The following is a 24,113-nucleotide window of genomic DNA, read 5'->3' as shown; positions in this document are numbered from 1 at the left end:
TGTTTGTAAAACATGCATGCCCCCCCCCCCCCTATTGGCTGTCAGTTGTAGTGGCAGCCATTGTATAATACCTTTTTTGTCACTGTGACCTTTACCTTTGATCTAGTGACCTGAAAATCAATAGGGGTCATCTGCCAGTCACGATCCATGTACCTATAAAGTTTCATGATCCTAGGTTTGAGCATTCTTGAGTTATCATCCGGAAACCATTTTACTATTTTGAGTCACTGTGACCTTGACCTTCGACCTAGTGACCTGAAAATCAATAGGGGTCATCTGCCAGTCATGATCAATGTTCCTATGAAGTTTCATGATCCTAGGCGTAAGCATTCTTGAGATATCATCCGGAAACCATTTTACTGTTTCGAATCACTGTGACTTTGACCTTTGACCTAGTGATCTGAAAATCAATAGGGGTCATCGGCCAGTCATGATAAATGTACCTATGAAGTTTCATGATCCTAGGCGTAAGCAATTGTGAGTTATCATACAGAAACCATTTAACTGTTTTGAGTCACTGTGACCTTAACCTTTGACGTAGTGACCTGAAAATCAATAGGGGGTCATCTGCCAGTCATGACCAATGTACCTATGAAGTTTTGTGATCCTAGGCGTAAGTATTGTTGAGTTATCATCTGGAAACCATTTTACTATTTCTAGTCACTGTGACCTTGACCTTTGACCAAATGACCTGAAAATCAATAGGGGTCATCTGCCAATCATGATCAATGTAACTATGAAGTTTCATGATCCTAGGCCTAAGCATTCTTGAGAAATCATCCGAAAACCATTTTACTATTTCGAGTTACTGTGACCTTGACCTTTGACCTAGTGACTTTAAAATCAATAGGGGTCATCTGCCAGTCATGATCAATGTACCTATGAAGTTTCATGATCCTAGGCCTAAGCGTTCTTGAGTTATCATCTGGAAACCATCTGGTGGATGGACTGACCGACCGACGGACCGACCGACATGTGCAAAACAATATACCCCCTCTTCTTCGAAGGGGACCATAAAAATTAGTGCAAATTGTTTGATAAGAAGAAAATGACTTTAGGACATATTTCAATTTCAAGCACTAGCTTCAATATTGTGAAGCAAAATGGAACAATTATGCACAAGTTTGGTACAGAGTCCCTTCCATGGAGCCGTTTTGTAACCTTCAGGCAGATTAGCCGCACAATTCAGAAAATATTACCGGAATTCATAATTTTTATCATTTCTGCAAGCCTGAAGTTCGCTCATCTATCAGTTGTGAGTTTCATTAAAAATACCCCTTAAAATACATACATGTTCACTCACTGAGTGAGTTCATATGCATTAACATTGAGCATTATATCTGAAAAAATTTGTATTGCTTAAATTCAAACATTCAAGTGTATTGAAATGGAAATTATAACTTATACACACTTAGTCTCAAACATCTAGAAGTTAACAACAAATGGGGGGAGCATCTTTTTCGGCGTAGCTGTATTAAGCCAGCTTTTCACCTTACCTGACCTTTGTAAGTGTCCAATAAAATTCAAATAAAATTTCCTGCAGCTAGGTACGAATGAATACACTTCATGTGTTCCATTGGCTGATTTGAGTATACCACCAGAACATTGGAAACATATCCATTTAGAAGTTTACAACAAATGGAGGGAGCATCTGTTTCGGCGTAGCTGTAATAAGCCAGCTTTTACCTTACCTTACCTTTGTAAGTGTCCAATAAAATTCAAATAAAATTTACCGCAGCTAGGTATGAATGCATACACTTCATTTATTCCATTGGCTGATTTTACTTTACCACCAGAACATTGGAAACATATCCGCGTCTTTGTAACACTGTTTTACTGCGTGAAACAATTTTATCTCTAATGAAAAGGCTTAATAGATAGAACAGTTTTACACTCAATTCTAGACATCAATACAGTTTGTGCGTGTACCTTTTATTTTCAAAGGATTGCCAGGGCAAAAGCGTTAATACTTAAAGGCTATATTCTCATATTTAGTACTAACTTCCATATTCCTGTCAACATGTTAACATGTAAAAGTATAAAGAGCAGTGGAAGCGAGGCCTCACTTTAATGCATTGCATTTCAACCCGCGAGGTATTGGGTCAATGCGCGGCCAGTGTGTGAATGTCAGAGTTTATATACAGGTCATCACGGCAATTTGCAACTAGTAAAATAATTGTTATATAATAAAGACACTATCCGTGAACTAGGTGACCTGGAATTTTCTTTAGACCAGAAATATGTTAAATGAAGATATTCAGCAATATAATTATAATGTGTCAATAATCAATTCTTAATGTGTATTCAACAATACAATGATAAATATTTTTTTTTATTAATTTAACAATAATTATTCCACCATATTGACTAATAAATTAAGCATGAGCGCGATTTTTCTTGATACTGTTAATTATCGAATCAAATAGCAATGCCTGACAAACCTCTTAAACAGGTTTGTTCGAAGAAGGCGCCTATAAATATGGATACTTTGTGTGTGGCCGGTTGACTCATATGTTTTAATTTCACTTCCATTCTTTGTTTGGTTTTCTGTTTTGTATCTTTAGGTTTATGACCAGCAATATGTAATAATGTAAAGTAAGCCGCGAAAACTTCCCGTAACATCCTGTACTGCGTGTGATGCAGCTAAGAACTGCGCAGAAAAAGACATTCGCTATCCTTGATCTCATTCATTGAACTATCAACGCCGTATAACTTTTTGAAAGATATTTATTGTTTAATTGTAAATGATCCAATTTGTAACGGGTATCTTGTTAAATTTGCATACCATTAAATCCACACACCTTGAAATAAAATACATGGCATAGTAAATTTAAGTTTAAATAATAAACATATTTTATCTATGCCAATTAGAATAATCTGGTGGTTATAAACAAGGTAGAAATCCGTCTTTTTTGCGCTTTAACTTAAAAATAATAGCATTTGTCAAAATAGACGTATGCGTTTAGAAATCCTACTATTGATTTTAAAAGCGGTACCGTTTGAAAAATAATGATTAACATGTATTTCATTTCAAGGTGTGTGGCTTTAAATCCAACACTAACCTGACAGTAGCAGGTTGTAACAAGTAAAACCACAATCCATTAAAGTTTTTATAGCTGATGTACATCCTTCCTGGGTGAAAAGAAACCCAGATTATGTTATGTGACAGCTTCATGGTTTTAAGATTAATTTTTTAATATCAATTTCAGATGTCTCCTTGTTTATTTTTGTTATTTCAGTAAAGCAAAGGATATATATATATATTATATATATATATATATATATATATATATATATATATATATATATATATATATATATATATATATATATATATATATATATATATATATATATATAATATATATAATGAATGAGTACTTTGATGTCTACGGAGCCTTATATTTTTGTAACTAATAAATGTACGCAAGAAATCTAGGTAAAAGTGTGTGAAGGTTTACATTTTTATTTCTGTTAAAGGGGCCTTTTCACAGATTTTGGCATTTTTTAACTTATTCATTAAATGCTTTATATCGATAAATGTAAACATTGGATCGTAAAAGCTCCAGTAAAAAATCAAGAATAAAATTTAAAAAAGGAAAAGAACATAGCCCGTACCAGGTTTCGAACCAGTGACCCCTGGAGTCCTGCCACGGTCCTGAACTAAAAACGCTTTAGCCTACTGAGCTATTCCGCCGAGTACACATGCTGAACGTATTTTATACCTTATATAAGCAATCTTCGTAGTTTCACAAAATTTAACGACAAAAACAGAACTCTCCAAATTATTCAATCGTTTCGCGTTGCAACGCTTTATAATTTTTAGGTTTTAAAATCGTCAAAAGTTGCATATAATGGCTCTATTAGACCATGGTAAATGTTCAGTATTACTGTTTCCTCACAAATATCATAACTTAAATGAAAATTTGCGAATCTGAAACAACTTTTTTCAATTTTGTCAATTTACCAAAGCGTGAAAAGATCCCTTTAAACACACCTGAGATAACTGAAGAAATTCAGTATTTTTCAACTGAGGTAATAATATGTTCTTTCATTTGTAAGTTTGTCATTATTTAAAAATGTATGAATTCCTAACCCTCCCTTGTTGCTTTCACTCATAAACAAGATCTTTTATTTGCATCTTACAATGAAAGTATTGTCAAACTGCACATAAAATCTTTCAATTATCTTGCAACCCTTTGCTTAAAAGTAAATACATTCTAACCAATTGTGTAACCTACAATGGAGCTCCCCTCTGAGAAAACAGGGTTTAATGTATCAGGGACTATACTTTACGCTTTTATAGAATTGTTCATTCATATTAATTCTCTTCTAGACGTAAATCAAGACAAGGCGGAAAGGTCGTCCCTGATTGGCAAGTGATAACTGCACAGGCTAATATAGGATGACACTTGACGCACATGTATTAATTATCATTTTCCCAGAGCGAGTCTGTTACAATCCACATGTCCATGTACAAAACCAACAATCCACATGTCCATGTACAAAACCAACAATCGACATGTCCATGTACAAAACCAACAATCCACATTTCCATGTTCAAAACCAACAATCCACATGTCCATGTACAAAACCAAACAAATACGTTCATTTTGCTTATTACAAAATACAAACAACTAGAAGTTTTTAAAATCTAAAATAAGAGGAAAACCTTTAAATGCCTAATTAAACTTATATCCAACCAAAGTTTCACTAATAAATAAAATATTAGAATGTTACTGCTATGGTGAGGTGGAATGCCACCACATAGTGTTACAAGAAACAGAAATTAATAATGTCCTGTATTATTACATCTCATTTACCGGTAAGTAGAATTAACATACTCGTAATGTGCTGTATTATAACGTCCCATTTACGTACAATAATTCATATTAATATTGCCAGATATTATATTAGAAAGCAGTAACATTTAAACTTTGTATACCATGTTCTGTTTATTTTGTTTGAAAATACTTTTATACAACATTAATCATATGTGTCTTGTTCTGATAATACTGGTCATAATGCATATGCGTAAAGTGTCGTCCCAGATTAGCCTGTGCAGTCTTTCCGCCTTGACTTAAATTTTGGTAAGGAGGGACTTATATGAAACTAAAAATACCATTAAAGTGGAAAGTGTCGTCCCTGATTAGCCTGTGCGAACTGCACAGGCTAATCTGGGACGACACTTTACGCACATGCATTATGCCCAGTTTTATCAGAACAAGACACATATATTGTAAGATGTATTGTAAGATGTAAATTCTTATTGTTTCAAAATACCTTATTAGTAATAAGTATTCAATGTATTCAATGTAATTTTTGGATAATTAAAAATTATCATTTGTTCATTTGAAAATGTTTAGCCCTGTTATTTTAAACAAATCTCATTTGTTCATGTCTGTTAATCTTATTGTATTCATGTAGTATTTACCAACAGGATTGTGCGCGGTTTAGGTTTGACGTGTTTATATGTTATTCACAGTATTTATTCAAAATTATTCATGTTTTATATTTTGAAAAAGATAATAATGTGATGAGTGAGTGTGAATAAAGTGAAATAATATGCAAACTTTTGAGGAAAAAAATGCTAGACAGATATAATTAACGAAAGCTTCGAATATTAACTACGTATCTAAGTTGTCAAGGGTTAGGCCTCTGTATGTTAAGAGTGAGGCTCATTGAAATGACAAGGACTGTCCATTAATATTATATCTGTCAGTCGAACCTCATATCAAACCATTTACTACTTAGAGATCTATACACGTATTTAACCCTTTACAACTTAGATGCATATTTAACCCTTTACCACTTAGATACGTATTTAACCCTTTACCACTTAGATATCAATTTTGACGCATTTGTAGACCCTTAGAAAGTTAAATTTAATTGAAGATCTTTCTTACTAGATTCATGTTTTAAAGGCTTCATTTTCAACCCTAAGATACTGATGAGCAGCAAACAACATAAAACCTGAACAGACTGCTAGTTACTCGCAGGCTGTTTTGGTTTTATGCTGTTTGCACATAGCCATTTTCACTTTGCTTCTGAGTGGGAAAGGCTTTATGCACGCCTATAAAGAGTTGCCCCAAATTAGCTCATTTCTTCACAGGCTAATCAGGGATGACACTGGGCTTTGATGGTACATGTATTTTTCTTTTAAAGGCAGTCTCTTCTTAGGGAAAATCCAGTTAAGGTGAAAAGTGTTGGGAAATCAGAGACGTTGCTTTACACACATGCGTTAAGCACCCTTTTCCCAAAGCCAGGCTCATTTCTTTGTGCTTTTTCAAACATTAATTTTGATGTGGTTGACTACTATATTAGATACATATCATTTTCATGGTCTTTTACAAGTGGCTACAATATTGTGTAACCTGTTACCACTATTGTGTAAATTTGTGTTCTGCCTGTCACCTGTGAATCCCTGACTCATTTTACCAACTCCCTTGAAAATAGAATATGAAATGATTAAAATTCTGTGGTCTCATTTACAGACTAAATAGGTAATATTTTATTTTTGACATTTTTTCAGCCTCAGCAAATAAGTGAGATGTAATGGGATGCTTTCACTGAAGCCAAATTTGTTTATGTCTTAGTTAAGTTAGTTATTGCAAATTGCAAAATACTTTCAACTACCTTCCATAAATCATTACTTCACCTCACAACATTAATCAAACACGGCAGATCTAGAGGAAGATGTCACAGATATCTGTGGTAGTGTTACCTTGATTTAAAGGGACCTTTTCACATTTTGGTAAATTGACAAAATTGAAAAAAATTGTTTTGGATTTGCAAATTCTTTTGTAGTTATGATATTTGTTAGGAAACCGTAATACTGAACATTAACCATGCTCTAAAATATCCATTACATTCGTCTTTTGATAATTTTAAAACTGAAAATTATAAAGCATATGTTACTTATGCGAAACGATTGAATAATATGGAGAGTTCTGTTGTAATCATTATATTTTGTACATTATGAGGATTGCTTATATTATGAATAAAAAACACCACACACAGCATGAGCATGGATGGTCGAGTGGTCTCAGCAATGATCTTTTGCTCCAAAGGTCAGTGGTTCGAGCCCAGTTGAGGATTACTTTTTTCTTTCTTTAAAGGGACTTTTTCACGTCTTGGAAAATTTACATAATTAAAAAAAATTGTATCAAATTCCCAAATTTTTGTTGTATTTATGATATTTTTGAGAAAACAGTAATACTGAACATTTTCCATGCTCTAAAAAATACATTATAGGCGTCTTTTGACAATTTAAAAATATGAAAATTGTAAAGCGTTGCAATGCAAAATGATTGAATAATTTGGATAGTTCTGTTGTTGACGTTATATTTTGTGACACTGAGTGAGGATTGCTTATATAAAGTATAAAAAACATCATTTAATGTGTGAGCACAGAATGCCGAGTGGTCTAAGCATAACACTTTTACTCTAGGGGTCAGTGGTTCAAGCCCAGTTGAGGGTTAATTTTTTTTCTTTAATTTTATTCTTGTTTTTACTGGAGCTTTTTAGAACCAATCTGTACATTTATCAATATAAAGCATTTAATGACAAACTTCAGTACATGCCAAAATCTGTGAAAAGGTCCCTTCAATTGTTTTCTTGATTTTTACTGGAGCTATAATTGAGATCCAATGTTTACATTTATGAAATTTAAAGCATTTAATTACAAACCATAATACACTCCAAAATCTGTAAAAAGGTCCCTTTAATGCTTTTGCCTTTGCTTTTTGCATGAATTTAGAAGACATGAGGATGGCGACCCCATGAGGATCTAGGTACTGTTTTATGTTTTCCCATATCAAAATTTAAATTAAAAATTTCATATATGTAGACCTTTGTTTTATTTTAGATGTCAGATTGGCCAAGGTTTAATTCATACAGATCAGAGGTTGCCATCAAATGAGATGTATTACATTATAAAAGGTTTGTGTGGTCTTGCTTGTTAAGGTTTAGGTTTATGGATTAGAGGTTCATATAGACTCACCAGGTACCTGTACATAAGTTGCATTGAATGTTCAGATCAATATTTAGTGTATGAGGCTGAACATATGTTTTTTTATATATTGTGTACGAAAGATCATAATAAATCACAGGTGGTTAGCATATTAGTAAAAAACATCATTTTGAATGAAAAATAGTCAAATTATAACAAATGAAGGTTACATCTGAAGCGACATAGAAGTTATGAGCATTTTTTGCAGATTTCGAAACCTAAACGTGGACTCTAAGTTCAAGGTCAAGGGGGTCAAAATTTGTGTGAGTATGGAAAGGCCTTATACATATACACATGGATACCAAATATGAAGGTAACATCTGAAGCGACATAGAAGTTATGAGCTTTTTTCAAAACCTAAAAGCTGATTTCGAAACCTAAACTCGGACCCTAAGTACAAGGTCAAGGTCAAGGGGGTCAAAATTTGTGTGAGTATGGAAAGGCCTTGTACATATACACATGGATACCATATATGAAGGTAACATCTGAAGCGACATAGAAGCTATGAGCATTTTTCGAAACCTAAACGCAAAGCGTGACAGAAAAAACAGACAGGCAGACGGACGGTCCGATCACTATATGCCCTCCTTCAGGGGCATAAAAATCAACTTCTCTGAAAACAAAAATGTCACTATTTGATAGTGATTTTTTTCATAGAGAAATTGATTTTTAATATAATTCGATTATTTTTTCATTCAAAATGATGTTTTTACCAACTAATTTCATAGCCACACGCTAACCAAATGTGGAATCACAGAGTTTGAAATTCTATCCATAAAGCTAATCTAATGGCTAAATAATACAAAAATATACCCCTATATAGTATATAGACAAGTCTATATACGATAACGGGATTTATTTTTATTATTTAGCCATTAGATAGCTTTATTGATAGAATTTCAAACTCCTGTGGTGGAATAAATAGGCTTGTAAATGTGCTGATTGCTGCATTATAGCAACTTACTACATGCAATTATGAGTATAATAGTATTTACAGTTGTAGTGAAGTGGTCAAATATTGAACTGATCGAGACCAGACTTTACCTGTGTTTAGCAGCGATATGTTTTTTATTGTGAAGATGCTGCACTGGAAACTAGAGAGGTCATGTCAGGTAATCACTCCCGTGGAAGCTACATGATATAGATCAGCAAACACAGATGGGATGGATCCGAGATAGGGTTACAGTGCGCTGAATATTTTGTGTGTGTTATACCCTCTAAAACCATAAAAAATAATTTATTTGAAGATACAATTCTCAGTAGGGGCACTTGTCATGACTTTATTTCATAATTTTTATTATGCGTGTGGTAGGGAACACATTTTTTTACAAGAAATTCTCATTTTTAGATGGTCGCTTTGCCACCGTCTAAGGTGGTTAGTTTCAAATTCAGGTCGATACGCCTTAGCTACTAGGAGCCCAATACCCGCTTACTACGCGTATCCGCATAACATAATTTATGCAAGAGGTTTGAGTTCTCCAATTATATTCATTCAAAAATGGAAACATGATATTAATATCGTGTTAAATGCAATAGTTTCGAACGGTGCTTTTATAGAAAAGAATCAATAAACAATGATCGTATTGCACGTGTCGCGGAGGAGATTGTTTATGAATTAATAAAATAGTCCACTTTCTGCAGCGTCTTCATGACGTTGTTTTTTTGCTCAGTCCAGTCATAATATGAGGCTATTAATAGATGCGCCTGTCGATAAACAAAGGAAAGTCCACGGGCGATAACAACGCAATAGGTTACGCTCTCACATACACCTCAATGACGTAGTACAGGTCATTCGTAAATTAAGGCTAAATAGATTCGGGAAAAAGTTAACGCTTATTTATATTCTCAATTTATAAAACGTTGAACATAAGTTCAACAATAACTTTAGCGATACGATAGACAAAAACAAAACAATGTTTCATAATTGCTAAACCCGAATTTAACAAACAATTTATAACAATAATACGAATGACCTGTTACGTAACCTCGTTCATGCTACTACAGCGGATATTTCTGGTAAACGTTCTTTGGTTCTCAACAGATAGCGGCGATCTTTTGTATTTACGGGTGCTAGCAACGCAATAGTAGAAGGTTCGTAGAAGGTTTAGCTTGTTTATATTCACAGTTCTCAATACATAGACAGTTGGATATGAGTTCAACAATTACTACAGGCATACTATAGGCAACCTCGAAAATGCTTTATAATTGCTAAATCCGAAAACAACTAAATATATTATATTAAATATATTTATAACAATAAATATCTTTTAAAAAAATGTAGTCGGCGTATACGCTGACTTTGAAATAAAGTTTGCAATTTACTTTTCTAAATAAATAAATACAATTAAACAAAATTTAGACTATTGTGTTGTGTTTTTCAGTTGTAAGTTGCATATTCACCGCATTAAATGTGTGTTAGCATTGCCAAACCACACATTAGTGTGAGTAGATAAAAATTATACTACAGGAGAGCACTTCATATGTGTCCTCATACGCCTTGTTATGAGTATCTTTCTTCACTATCGAAATATATCGTATGTTGGTATTTGATTTAAACGCAGTTTTCTTTCGACACATTAAAATCACACGTCAATAGCGCCGTCATGCGAAAATGGGTCTTATGCGTTTCGGCAAGCGTTTGTTAAACCCAATAGTGCTTTTGCGCAGTCAGGCCATAGACGATGCTGTTCGCTATACAATCACTCAATATGTTATGTTTCTCCTTACCAGAAGTAGAGATAGCTGAGTGGGCTATTTATATGATGGGCGCATATGGAATAAGACCGATTTTCGCATGACGAGGGTCACTACAAATCTCATTGCGAATTGAAAATGCCACATTTAAGAACAATGCTTTTTGATACAAAATTGAATTCAAAATAGCAAACTTGTTAATAATGGCAGCCTATCCACACATTGAGGAATGATTTCCAGACGTGCTGACCAAGTACGGCAAACATTGTGGTATGATAATTAAACGATTTTCTCTTATCTTGACACTATACTATTTCGCTAATGATTGTTTTCTCATCTTGGAGGCGAAAGTGAAATTCTGCGAGATGGATTGTAACGCGTAATTGTAACAGGGCCACAATATGTGTCGTTTGAGCATACAGAGAGTAGTCCGGAATTCCTGAATAGTGCTACATCGTTTGAATTGAGCACATACGCAGTGATGTAGCAAAAATTCAGAATTTGTATCTCGAATCAGCTTATTAAATATTCGAAAATATTCATGCGTGTCTGTTAAGTTATGTAAAAGTCACTAAGATGAAAACTGAGTAAAACAGCTATGCCTAAAAGCGCATTTGTGCTCTATACCTATGTTTATGTCAGCGTTGTTGACACCGTGTGAACTGCTCGGGTAACAAGTAAAGCATAAACAGCAATGTTTATTTACTTTTATTCCTCCATATACAAGATACGAAGATAATTGTATATTTTGAATTTGTATATGGTGTCAAAAATCAAAAGTTTTGTACACGGAACGATCATTATGAATTTATATTCTTTGTGAGATAGTTATTTGATATTAGAAAAAAATATTCCTTTAATATGATGGTGACTGCAAATTTTCGTTATATTAAGTTCTCATTACCATTTTCATCATACTTTCTATGGTTTCAGAACTTCCAAAAAGCATGTTGTTTTTATTTTGTTTAAGTTATTTCTATGAAATAATAAGGATGATAAAAAGTGCACACAAAACTCGACCCGTGCGCTATGACACACACTTTATAAAGTTGAATGGCGTGTGTTCATTTCAAAATTGCGATTGATTTTGAAAAATGAATTGCGTGTTAAACTATAGAATAGCGAACATCTTCAGTGCCTTCGGCGCTTTGATTTTTTAAAGTTGGAGACTACATGAAACTTTGACAGATGGCGAGAAACCCTCATCAACTGACAACTGGAGAGAAGCTGGTAAATAGATGGCCGTAAAACACACAGGTGGTTAGCGTGTGGCTATGATATTAATTAGTGAAAACATCATTTTGAATGATAAATAATCATATTATAACGAAAAATTAACTTTTCTGAAAAAAAAAATTTCACTATCAAATATATATATAATATATATCTTCATCAATTTTGCACCGATTTTCACGATTTCGGTCTTATTCAACGCAGAAATGAATTTCCTTTCTGGAAATGTATATGTCTTGCAATATTTTTACAAATGCTGGGTCAACTTTTAAGAAATAACACGATACACAACACGCATGACCCAGTTGACAGTGATCATGTATTCTTTATGAATGAAATCTCCAGTTGTAAAGACACACCTCCGCATTGGACCAATGAAATCACTCGTATGTTTAAAATGTCAGTTAGTTGAAATGTATGTAAACAAAGGTTTCAAACGGCGCTGGACAGTTAGTCTTGATGCAGAATGTAACGACAAGAACGGTAATAATGTTTTTTCATACGTTTTATTGAATTATGGTATCGAACTACATGAACTTTATAGGGAAGTTGCCCTTTACTCCGTGAAGATTTCAGTCTTAAAGACAGCATGATCACTGTCAACTGGGTCATGCGTGTTGTGTATCGTGTTATTTCTTAAAAGGTGACCCAGCATTTGTAAAAATATTGCAAGACATATACATTTCCAGAAAGGAAATTCATTTCTGCGTTGAATAAGACCGAAATCGTGAAAATCGGTGCAAAATTGATGAAGATATTGCTGTTCAAAGCGATGCACCCCGTTTTGGGCTGATTTTGAGTTGCATACCTTGTTATATATATATTTGATAGTGAAATTTTTTTTTTCAGAAAAGTTAATTTTTCGTTATAATATGATTATTTATCATTCAAAATGATGTTTTCACTAATTAATATCATAGCCACACGCTAACCACCTGTGAATGAAATATCCGTATAAATTACATACGGGATGTTGGAAAAATGACCCGATCAAATGGCCAATGTTCGAGTACGGCGACATTCATATCTTTCTCATTGAGACACTAGGTAAATAAGTTTATTCTCTAATAATGGGAGTATCATTGTAGATGTTGATGTAATTAATATTGTCGTTCTTTTAGAGTTCATTCATATTCGTACACTGTATACATATGTCTACTATGTCAATTCATAATAATAACGTCAAGCTGGAAAATTAGTAGGAAATTCTGGTACACCTACTGAAAGCCTTAGTTGTGTTATCAAAATCAAGCTTTATTTACTTTATACTGATCTGATTTATAGTATTTCTTTTATTTTGGTGCATTATCCGTTTACATTGTGATTTACATGCCATTCATTATGACCCAAGATTGGTTTAATAAATGTGACTTACTTACTAATTGTCTATCGCTTTTACGTTTTTGATTAAATCAAATTAAAACAAATAAATAGATCTAATTAATATTTCAAAAATTGAAAAAAAACGTCAACCTGTTTGTTAGCACTTTCTCAAATGGCAAATGCATTAGAGCTGTAAGTATATAGGAAGTCAATACTAAAACTGCAATACTCAGCCCTGTTATATATCACTTCTCGTCCCTGATATGTGTTGTGTAAACCAGTTGATTGTTATGAGTATGAGTGACAAATATATAAGATTCTAACACACACATCTATGTACATTTTTTTAATTATTTACCCCCGTTGCTGTCAAACGTAATTTCTTGTTTTTATTATGTCGTTCGTTTGTTGCCGTAACAGTTAATCTTAATACGGTCCGTAGGAGCGATTGTCCGGGATTCGGAATGACGTCGTTTGAATTAACCGATTCACGCTAGATACGTTACTTGTGTTATACGTAAATATTGTAATTATTAAATGCTTTATTATTATTTTTAAATAAATAAATCGGGCTAGTATCTTTACGGTGTACAATTTCTGATAATCTTAATTGGACATGACTTTTAATTTGTACAATATGTAACATATCTAATTTAAGCAACTGTTAATATGAGTATGTCGGCGTTAATTATTCAACCAAATGACTGCTTAATACACACCGAAAGAGAAGAAGACATGGTGGCATCATCAATCGTGTTTAATGGCGCTGTCATCTACCACCCAGTGTGGTTTATGACACCATGCAGTTAGTTAAGTCTGGATAATATCTGATCAAGACGAGATAATCGGTTTATGCAGAACAATGGGGCAATTAAACACCGGAATACAAAGGCTTACACGATTTTAAGATTGATGCAAACAATCAAATAAAAAATATTGCATTTAATTAAATTGAATTTAAAGGGGCCTTTTCACAGATTTTGGCATTTTTTTTAACTTATTCATTAAATGCTTTATATTGATAAATGTAAACATTGGATCATACAATCTCCAGTAAAAAATCAAGAAAAAAATTAAAAAAAGGAAAAGAACATTGCCCGGAGCAGGTTTCGAACCAGTGACCCCTGGAGTCCTGCCAGAGTCCTGAAGTAAAAACGCTTTAGCCTACTGAGCTATTGCGTCGAGTACACATTCTTGACGTATTTTATACCTTATATAAGCAATCTTCGTAGTTTCACAAAATTTAACGACAAAAACAGAACTCTCCAAATTATGAGATCGTTTCGCGTTGCAACGCTTTATAATTTTTTGGTTTTAAAATCGTCAAAAGATGCATATAATGGCTATATTAGAGCATGGTTAATGTTCAGTATTATTGTTTCCTCACAAATATCATAACTAAAACGAAAACTTACGAATCTGAAACAACTTTTTTCAATTTTGTCAATTTACCAAAGCGTGAAAAGATCCCTTTAAATACCTATATGGTTAATGTATATATATATATATATATATATATATATATATATATATTTGAAATTGATATATTTATTGTTTGTTTTTAATCTAATTTGTTTCAGTAAAGTAGAACAACTTGTTTGCATGTTGAAAAAATGAAAAAATCTTCATTTAATCGTTTACATATATAAATAACGATCACGCTCTATTTCTCAATGCAAATAAAATAGCGCAGCGCTAAATATTGTTTTCACCGTCGTCAAGGGGCATATAACTCTAACTTACGCAAGTGCCCGGATGTTGCGATATTATGAATAGACGAGTTAACGCGTGACGTCAAACGCACCTGCAAAGTTTAGACTCCGCCCACTGGTTGGCAAAAAGAGGTGGAATTCATATAAGCGCATATAGAGAAGGTTGACATAATCATCGTTTTTATTGATAATCATGAACTGTATCAAATTTAATTTACTATTTATGTCTGAATAAAACATAAGCATGCGTGGAAATTCATTTTTGGAACGATTATATTGTTGTTATGCCCCCTTCGAAGAAGAGGGGGTATATTGCTTTGCTCATGTCGGTCTGTCGGTCCGTCCACCAGGTGGTTGTCAGATGATAACTCAAGAACGCTTGGGCCTAGGTTCATGAAACTTCATAGGTACATTGATCATGACTCGCAGATGACCCCTATTGATTTTGAGGTCACTAGGTCAAAGGTCAAGGTCACGGTGACCCGAAATAGTAAAATGGTTTTTGGATGATAACTCAAGAATGCATACGCGGCCAACAGGGCGAACTCTGAACAATATAACTGAAGCAACTGGTCTGTAATCCTAAATCTATAATTATCAGTCCAATGAAACATCATCCTTTGAGTAAAAAAAAGTGGATCAGTAAAAATATTATCAAAATATGATGTTTTTTGTATATTTTGTATATTAAATATTGTGTTATGTTTAATTTTGTTGATTAATATAAATAAAGCAGGACAGGGGGAGGTAATACACTATTATATCTTTCTTATATACAGGGGAAACCAAATGCATAAGTTAAATTTTTCATGTTTAATATGAATAGAGGATATCATCCACCCCATTTTTTTTTTACACTATGTAATAAATTAAACACACCCCCAAATTAAACCCCCGGCACCCACCCCCCGACCCCCACCCCGACCCCCCACCCCCGACCCCCCACCCCCAGGGGGGGAAAAAGCGAAGAAAGAACCCCACCCAAAGGAGACCCCCCGCGCACGCCCCCGACCCCCAGGCGCGGCACGCCCCACCCCGCCTGGGTGGGAACAGCGGAAGAAAGGACCACACCCCAAAGGATACCCACCGCGCACGCCCCGGGACGCCCCACCCACCACCCACCCCCACCTCCAGGGGGGGGAAACAGCAAAGAAAAGAAACCACACCCCACAGGAGGACCCCCGCGCGACCCCACCCCCCACCCCCAGATTTTTTTTAAACATCTTAGAAATTACCACACCCCACAGGAGACCCCCTCTCACCCCCACCCCCCTACCCTCCACCCCCCAATTTTTTTTTAAAACATCTAATAAATTACCACACCCCACATTATTACCCCCTATCATCCCCCACCCCCACCCCCCTAATTTTTTTAAACATATTTTTAATTACCACACCCCACATTATACCCCCCTCTCACTCCCCCACCCCACCCAAGATTTTTTAAAAACATCTAATAAATCACCACACACCACATTTTACCCCCCTCTCACTCCCCTTACCCCCCCCTACCCCCCCCACCTCCCCCCCCCCAATTTTTTTTTAACATCTTATAAATTACCACACACCACATTATACCCCATCCCCCACCCCCACCCCCCCCCCCAAAAAAAAAATAAAATAAAAAATTAAACAGCTTGTAAATTTCCACATCCCACATTATACTCCCCACTCACTCCCCCCTTGATCATGACTGGCAGATGACCCCTATTGATTTTCAGGTCACTAGGTCAAAAGTCAAGGTCACAGTGACTCGAAATGGTACAATGGTTTCCGGATGATAACTTACATTAGGTCAAAGGTCAAGGTCAAAGTGACAAAAAAGGTATTCACACAATGGCTGCCACTACAACTGACAGCCCATATGGGGGCATGCATGTTTTACAAACAGCCCGTGTTATTATTTGTTTTTACTAAAAACGAGCTCTTGAGTGAAACACTATCTACGAGCTCGGTATGTGGTTACCACAAAAATCTCTACTAAACGCATCTTCACGTCCATTTTAGATACAAAATTTCAGAAATGGAAATTCTTTTAGAATAAATTAAATTTAATGAAAGAACACAAACAAGGATGAAAACAAACAACAAATAGATCGCTTTTTGTTCGCAACACATAGTAACTGATTTTAACCTTAATATATCTGTACAAACTTACTTTGTTACACAACACATAAATTCATAAATCTAATTGTTTTATTTAATTGTGCACACCAATTTTGACACTTTTGGTTCAGCATTTCTAACCTGGTGTTTAATTGCACCGTTGTTCGTCACAAGCATATTATCTCGTTATGATCGGAGACTGCCCAGACAATAGACCGTTCCAGAATTTAGTAATTACCCAATTATCTCCCCTGAATACTCTCCGCGTCCGCCATTGCGCTACTGCCTAACAACCGTTAACATATATAAGAGAGCGCGGTTTATTCAACGGGTGAATTTCTTTCTTTTTGTAAAACTTTTTTGTTTGTCATGCAAATTGTATGAAATAAAGTTTTTCTGCTAGAGGAGATGTTAAGCTAGTGTTTTAACAGAAAAAAATGTTTGAAAAACGTGCATTTTTTAGGTATTTGTCTAGGAAAACTGACACATTAAAAAAGCATTTAATTAAATTAAATGCAATATTTATCATTTGATTATATGCATCAATCTTAAAATCGCGTAATCCTTTGCATTCCAGTGTTGAATTGTCCGTTTGTTCTGCATAATCCGATTATCTCGTTTTGATCAGATATTATCCAGACCTAACTAACAACATGGTGTCATCCCGGGGTGTCATAAACCACACTGGGTGGCAGATGACAGTCTGGTCATTAAACACAATTGATGATGCCATCATGTCTTCTCTTTCTGGTAGTATTAAGCAGTCATTTGGTTTAATATTTTACCTCCGACATACTTAACAGTTGCGTACATTAGATATGTTACATATTGTACAAATTAAAAGTTATGTCCAATATAGAATATCAGAAATTGTACACCGTAAAGATACAAGCCCGTTTTATCCCTGATTTAATTTATGAAAAAAAGTATTTGATAATTATAAAATTTACCTAAAAAAATAACATTTAACGTTTTTAGCGGGTATCGGTTAATTCAAACTACGTCATTTCGTATGAAGATTTAATGTTACGACAATGCACGAACGACATCATAAAAACAAGAAATTACATTTGACACCAACGGGGGTAAATAATGTTTTAACAAAAATATGTATATAGATATATGTGTGTTAAAATGTTAGATATTTGCCACTCATACTCACTTGTAACGAGTTTTCAATATACATGAAAACGCAGTTCAATTTGCATCATGTAAAGTTGTGTTTTTCAGTTGTATGTTTATATTCCTCAATAGCGTCATTCTCTGTACAAAACCAATCAAATTAAAATTACATGTAAATACTGCTATGCACTTCGCTTTTAATAGGGCTTGTAGTACGTTTATTTTCAATGCACCCCTTACGTACTCATGCCATTCATAATTATATTTTTATAATTAGATGTATTACTTTTGTAATTTATTGAAGCTTTTCTGCAAAAAATAATACGGCTTATTTCTAAAGAGCTCTTTGTTGTGTCAAATTGTCGGCCTTTCAGTCTTCAGATAATCTTTACTTTGATGCTAATGACGCGTTTTTTAAGATGCCAATAAATGTATTAATAAACTTGTTGGCACTAAATTATATATTTTTGAAATAGTATTTAGGTGTTTTTTTTTTCGGAGTTTCGTTTCGATTAATTGACTAAACAAGCGTCGTTATCCATATGTTTTGCGTTACTGCAAAAACCTATAAAATACATTTTTTAAGATGTTTAGCTTTATAGCTGTTAAATGATTCCAAAGATGAAAATCTACTCAACTAGATATATTCACTTTCTCTTCATCTTCCATATAATCTCCTAAAAGATCGTCAAGATCAATATCACTCTCCCAAAAGTTCGGTTTTTTGTACGAGACATAATTCCAGCTCACAAAATTAAATTTAAATTCAAACAACAATTTGTTTATATCTGATTTCAGTTAGAACAAGAAAAATAATGGAAGTCGTATCAAAAATACCATACTTAATACAATATGTTATGATTTTAGAGTATAAAGTTTTACCCATTTCGAACAATTAGCGTTAATTAATTGCGCGAGAATCTTAAATAAGTATAATCTGCTTGATGTTGCGGCTATTAAAAACAACACAACAATACATGCGTGAATTGTTTGTGAAACGTTAAAAGTAACAAGTCTAATCAAAGACATAGAATGAGCGACTGAACCGGTAAATTTTCGCCGATGATTACCACTTGATTACAGATAAAAAAAACAAATACACGAAAGCATTTTAAACATTTTATTTGTAACAATCAATCTCAACTTCAAACAATCATTTAAACAACAAAAATGTGATAATCGCCTCACATTTATTCATCAAGTAATTTATTTATCCGACAACGGTGAAGCGGGTATTCTCTACGTCTTTGGCTTTTGGAATCGCAGACTCGCACAAGTTAGCAGCAGTGTAATGGCGGACAGTCACGTGACTGACAATATGGCGGCGATCATATTAAGCTAAATTCCCTAACTTATCTATACAGTTTTCGATCATTTTAGCTAAACTCACTTAGTTATCTATACAGTTTTCGATCATTTTTGCTAAGTTCACTTACTTATCTATACAGTTTTTGATCATATTAAGCTAAATTCCGTTACTTATCTATACAGTTTTCGATCATTTTAGCTAAATTAACTTAGTTATCTACCAGGTATACATTTTTCGATGATATTTAGCTGAATTCACTTACTTATCTATGCAGTTTTCGATCATATTTAGCTAAATAAACTTATCTGTACAGTTTTCGATCATATTGAGCTAAATTCACTTACTCATCTATACAGTTTTCGATCATTTTAGCTAAATTCACTTACTTATCTATACAGTTTTCGATCATTTAGCTACATTCAGTTTTCGATCAAATTCACTTACTTATCCGCACAGTTTGTGATCATATTTAGCTAAATTCACTTACTTATCTATACAGTTTTCGATCATATTTAGCTAAACTCACTTATCTGTACATTTTTCGATCATATTTTAGCTAAATTCACTACATATCTATACAGTTTTCGATCATTTTAGCTAGATTCCCTTACTTATCTATACAGTTTTCGATCATTTTAGCTAAATTCAATACATATCTATACAGTTCTCGATCATTTTTGCTGCATTTGATCATCTTCACGAAATAAACTGAGATTTAAGTATATGTGTCTAACAATATTGCCCATGCAACATGTCTCAACTATTGGCCGTCATGGCCCCATTTTACTAAGCTAAGAAATGCACAATTCGTAGACGTACGCGACAATTACTTTAACTTTATTCAAAAGTGTTAAGCTCTATTCAACGGGTCTTTTATTTTATAATAAAAATATTTAAAACAACAACAACAACAACAATAGGGCCTGAAAGGCCCAAAGTCGCACATCTGAGATACAAAGGAACTGACCTGTTCTGTGCAGTTCAAGATTTCGTTAGAACAAATGTTCTGACCGACTTTCGAAGAGTGAACAATAAATGTAACTTTTAGAGTTCTAACAAGGTTTTACTATAGCCATATAAGAATAAATTCCCCGCACCCTGACAGCCACGTTTTTCAATAGACCGGAACCATTTTCGAACACATCCAAGATAAGTTAGAACAACTGTTCTAACCAATTTTTATGAAGATTGGACTATAAATGTGACTTTTAGAGTGTTAACAATTTTTTACTAAAGCCATGTAAGAAAAATGCCCGCCCCCTGGTGGCCATATATTTTTTAACCAACCGGAACCATTTTCGAACTTGTCCAAGATATCATTGGGACAAATCTTCTGACCAAGTTTCATGAACACCAAACAATAAATGTGGCCTCCAGAATGTTAACAAGCTTTTACTTTATCCATATATAGCAATGTAAGGAAAAATGTCCCGCCCCTGGTGCCCATGTTTTTCAACCAACCGTAACCATTTTGGAACTTGTCCATGATATTCATGAGACAAATTGTCTGACCAAGTTTCATGATGATCGGACAATAAATGTGGCCTCTGAAGGTGTTACAAGGTTTTACCATAGCCAGATAAGGAAAAATGCCCCGCCCCCTGGCGGCAATGTTTTTCACTTAACCGGAACCATTTTCAATGTTATCCAATTTATCATTGGGATGAATCTTCTGACAATGTTTCATTGGGCACTAAAATTGGGCACTAAATGTGGCCTCTAGAGTGTTAACAAGGTTTTACTAAAGCCATATATAGCAATATAAGGACCAATGTTTAACCAACCGGAACCATTGTCGAACTCGTCCAAGATATCATTGGAACAAATCTTCTGACAGAATTTCATGAAGATCGGACAAAAAATGTGGCCTCTAGAGGGTTAACAAGGTTTACGATAGCCATATAAGGAAAAAAGTTCCGCCCCCCTGGGAGACATGTTTGTTCAACCAACCGGAACCAATTTCGAACTCGTCCAAGATTTCATTGGCACAGATGTTTTGACCAAATGTCATGAAGATCGGACAATAAATGTGGCCACTAGAGTGGTAACAATGCAAATGTTGACGCCGTACAACGCCCGACGCATGCCGCACGACGCATATGACGGACAAAAGGCGATCACAAAAGCTAATCATGAGCACATTGTCCTCAGGTGAGCTAAAACACACTATTTATTTGCATCAATTTATCAAATTAAGTATTACCTACAAAATGCGTCTAGGAATTGCGCATGTACCTAAGCAAAGTTGGGCCCAGTGTCTGGAAGTGTCTTGCAAATAATGCTCACTTACGAGTATTTGAGCATCGCTGTTGGAAAACGGATTTTAATAAAAGTGTCATACAAGATTACACTTTGCAATTTGCACTTGCTAATCAGGTACGACACTTTCCGCCTTAACTGGATTTTTGCTAAGAAGAAATTTCATATAAACGGGTTTAACGAATAATACAATAAAAGCGGACAGAGTTGTCCCTGATAAGCCTCCGCAGACTGCACAAGCTGATCTAAGACGTTAGTTTACGCACATGCATTAAGCCCCGTTTTCCCAGAGCGAGGCTCATATGCATGTATTAGTGTAGACCAACTCTGTAATGCTAATGGTCATATACTGACACGTGCACATTCAGGTAACAGATTTCCATTCAAGATAACAAAACATAGACTGATAGAGTACAGTACGCGTTCATGTATAACATAAAGTGCAGAGCAAGTTTAAATGTGCACAACTTGTTCATTCACTGTTGCTTAAGTTAGATTAACCTTTCTCATGTGCGTGTATTAACGATTTAAACATTTTAATTACAACTAATGCAGGTTATTCCACTTGAAAAGCAAATTTTATATTTATTTCCTCATGTAGTTTGTATATTTATAAATGCTATACACCGATTTCAAAACTGATTTGTTGTAAATAAAACCAGCCATTATGCACTAAGTGTTAACGTAAACCGACAAATTTACATGCATAATTATTCAACATTTTAAGTGCTGTATGCCCCAGCTGTTTATAACAGCCTTAAAATATGCGTAGTATTACTAACTTGAAGTATTTTAAGAAAGGTAGACTGAACACCTGTTCAGATGTTTGTAAAAGATCACCATAAACTTTGTTTTTAAGATTTAACTTAAGATCAATGTCCCTAGTTAAATAACGCAATTAGTAAACGACCTTAAAAAGTTAAACACCAACCTCAAGGAAAACGCAATATCCCGAACAGTTTATCATGTAAACTATCTAAAAGTGAACCGTTGCTACCTGTAAAGTGTAACCAAGATGTTTCAAATAAAATTTCAATTTCGGTCATAAATCTTTGTAACGCTGACTTCAATGCCTACATGTTACACGGAGAGAGCGATGCCCGAGGTCACATACCTCTGTCTACCCCCTCCCCGAGCGGCGCTTATCAGGTTACACCACACTCTTATTACTGCATTCCTTTACATGCCAGGACGGTCCGGACTTAAAAAACTAATTGAGACTCGCTCTGTGAAAAGGGGGTTTAATGCACGTTGTCGAAAGTGTCGTCCAAGATGAGCCTGTGCAGTACGAACAGGCTAATCAGGGACGACACTTTCCGAAACTTTAACTGGATTTTTTAATAGAAGATACTTTCTTTGAAAAACAAATATCATAACATTGGAAAGTGTCGTCCCTGAGAAGCCTTTGCGGACTGCACAGGCTAATCTTGGGTGATACTTGACGCACATGCATGTACAACGTATTTACAGAGCGAGGCTTCAATAAATGTTTTTCGTTATAAATGTAAATCCTGCTTTTTAAATTTCAAATATAATCGTTGCCAAGCAACTTATATCTGATGACTAAGGACGTGATGGTGGAACGATATTACAAAGAAGTGGAGAGTCCTTCAAATCTGAAAATATTTAGTGGACTTTGAGAACATGATCTCATTAAAGAGGAAAGTAGTTTGTAATTTAGCTTTCGCTAAGTTCATTTTGTGGGCTTAATAATTTTTGTTATCAACGATAACGTTTGAACGGAACATATCGGGGATTTGCACGATGCTTAGGCACTTTAACCTGTTGCCCTCTAGGCAGAAGTTCCAAGGTTGGATAATAAAGGTGCAACTTGTACTCGAAAACAACTTATGCACTTTTGGTCCCTTTAAAATTAAATCGAGTTTTCGTCCTTCTTCGAAATTAAAAATATATATATAAGCCGTGCTCTGTACAAAAAGGGTTTAATGCGTGTGCTTAAAGTGTCGTCCCAGACAGTCCGCACAGGCTAATCAGGGACGACCCTTTCCGCCTAAACTGGAGTTTTGATAAGAAGAGACTTTTTGAAAACAAAAATTACCGTAATAGCGGAAAGCGTCGTCCATGATTAGCCTGTGCGGACTGCACATGCTAATCTAGACGACACTTTACGCACATGCATTTAACCCACTTTTCACAGAGCACGGCCCATACATATATATTGCTGGTCCGTGACATACCCAGACGAGCTTTATCTTGCGCTTACCAATATCTTATAATACAATGCAAACAGCAATTACCTTTACTAAATATTCCGTTCAGCGGCAGAAACTACCAAGGAAAAATATATTCGTTACAAACTGGTTGAAAGCGAAACCACCCGACA

General features: G+C 34.7%; 1 protein-coding gene across 1 annotated transcript in view; it reads right to left on the bottom strand.

The window, feature by feature from the left end:
* The window catches only part of LOC127851805 (caldesmon-like), a 110,023-nt gene extending 87,179 nt beyond the window's left edge, over positions 1–22,844 (bottom strand). The window contains exon 1 of the mRNA XM_052385701.1: positions 22,701–22,844. The gene's annotated coding sequence lies outside the window, so the exon portion shown is untranslated. The remainder of the gene's footprint in view (positions 1–22,700) is intronic.
* Positions 22,845–24,113: the final 1,269 nt, after the last annotated feature.

The sequence above is a fragment of the Dreissena polymorpha genome, chromosome 1, assembly GCF_020536995.1.
Source record: "Dreissena polymorpha isolate Duluth1 chromosome 1, UMN_Dpol_1.0, whole genome shotgun sequence".
NCBI lineage: Eukaryota > Metazoa > Mollusca > Bivalvia > Myida > Dreissenidae > Dreissena > Dreissena polymorpha.
The sequence above is the reverse complement of the archived record's forward strand: the minus strand, read 5'-3'. Positions and strand labels throughout refer to the sequence as shown.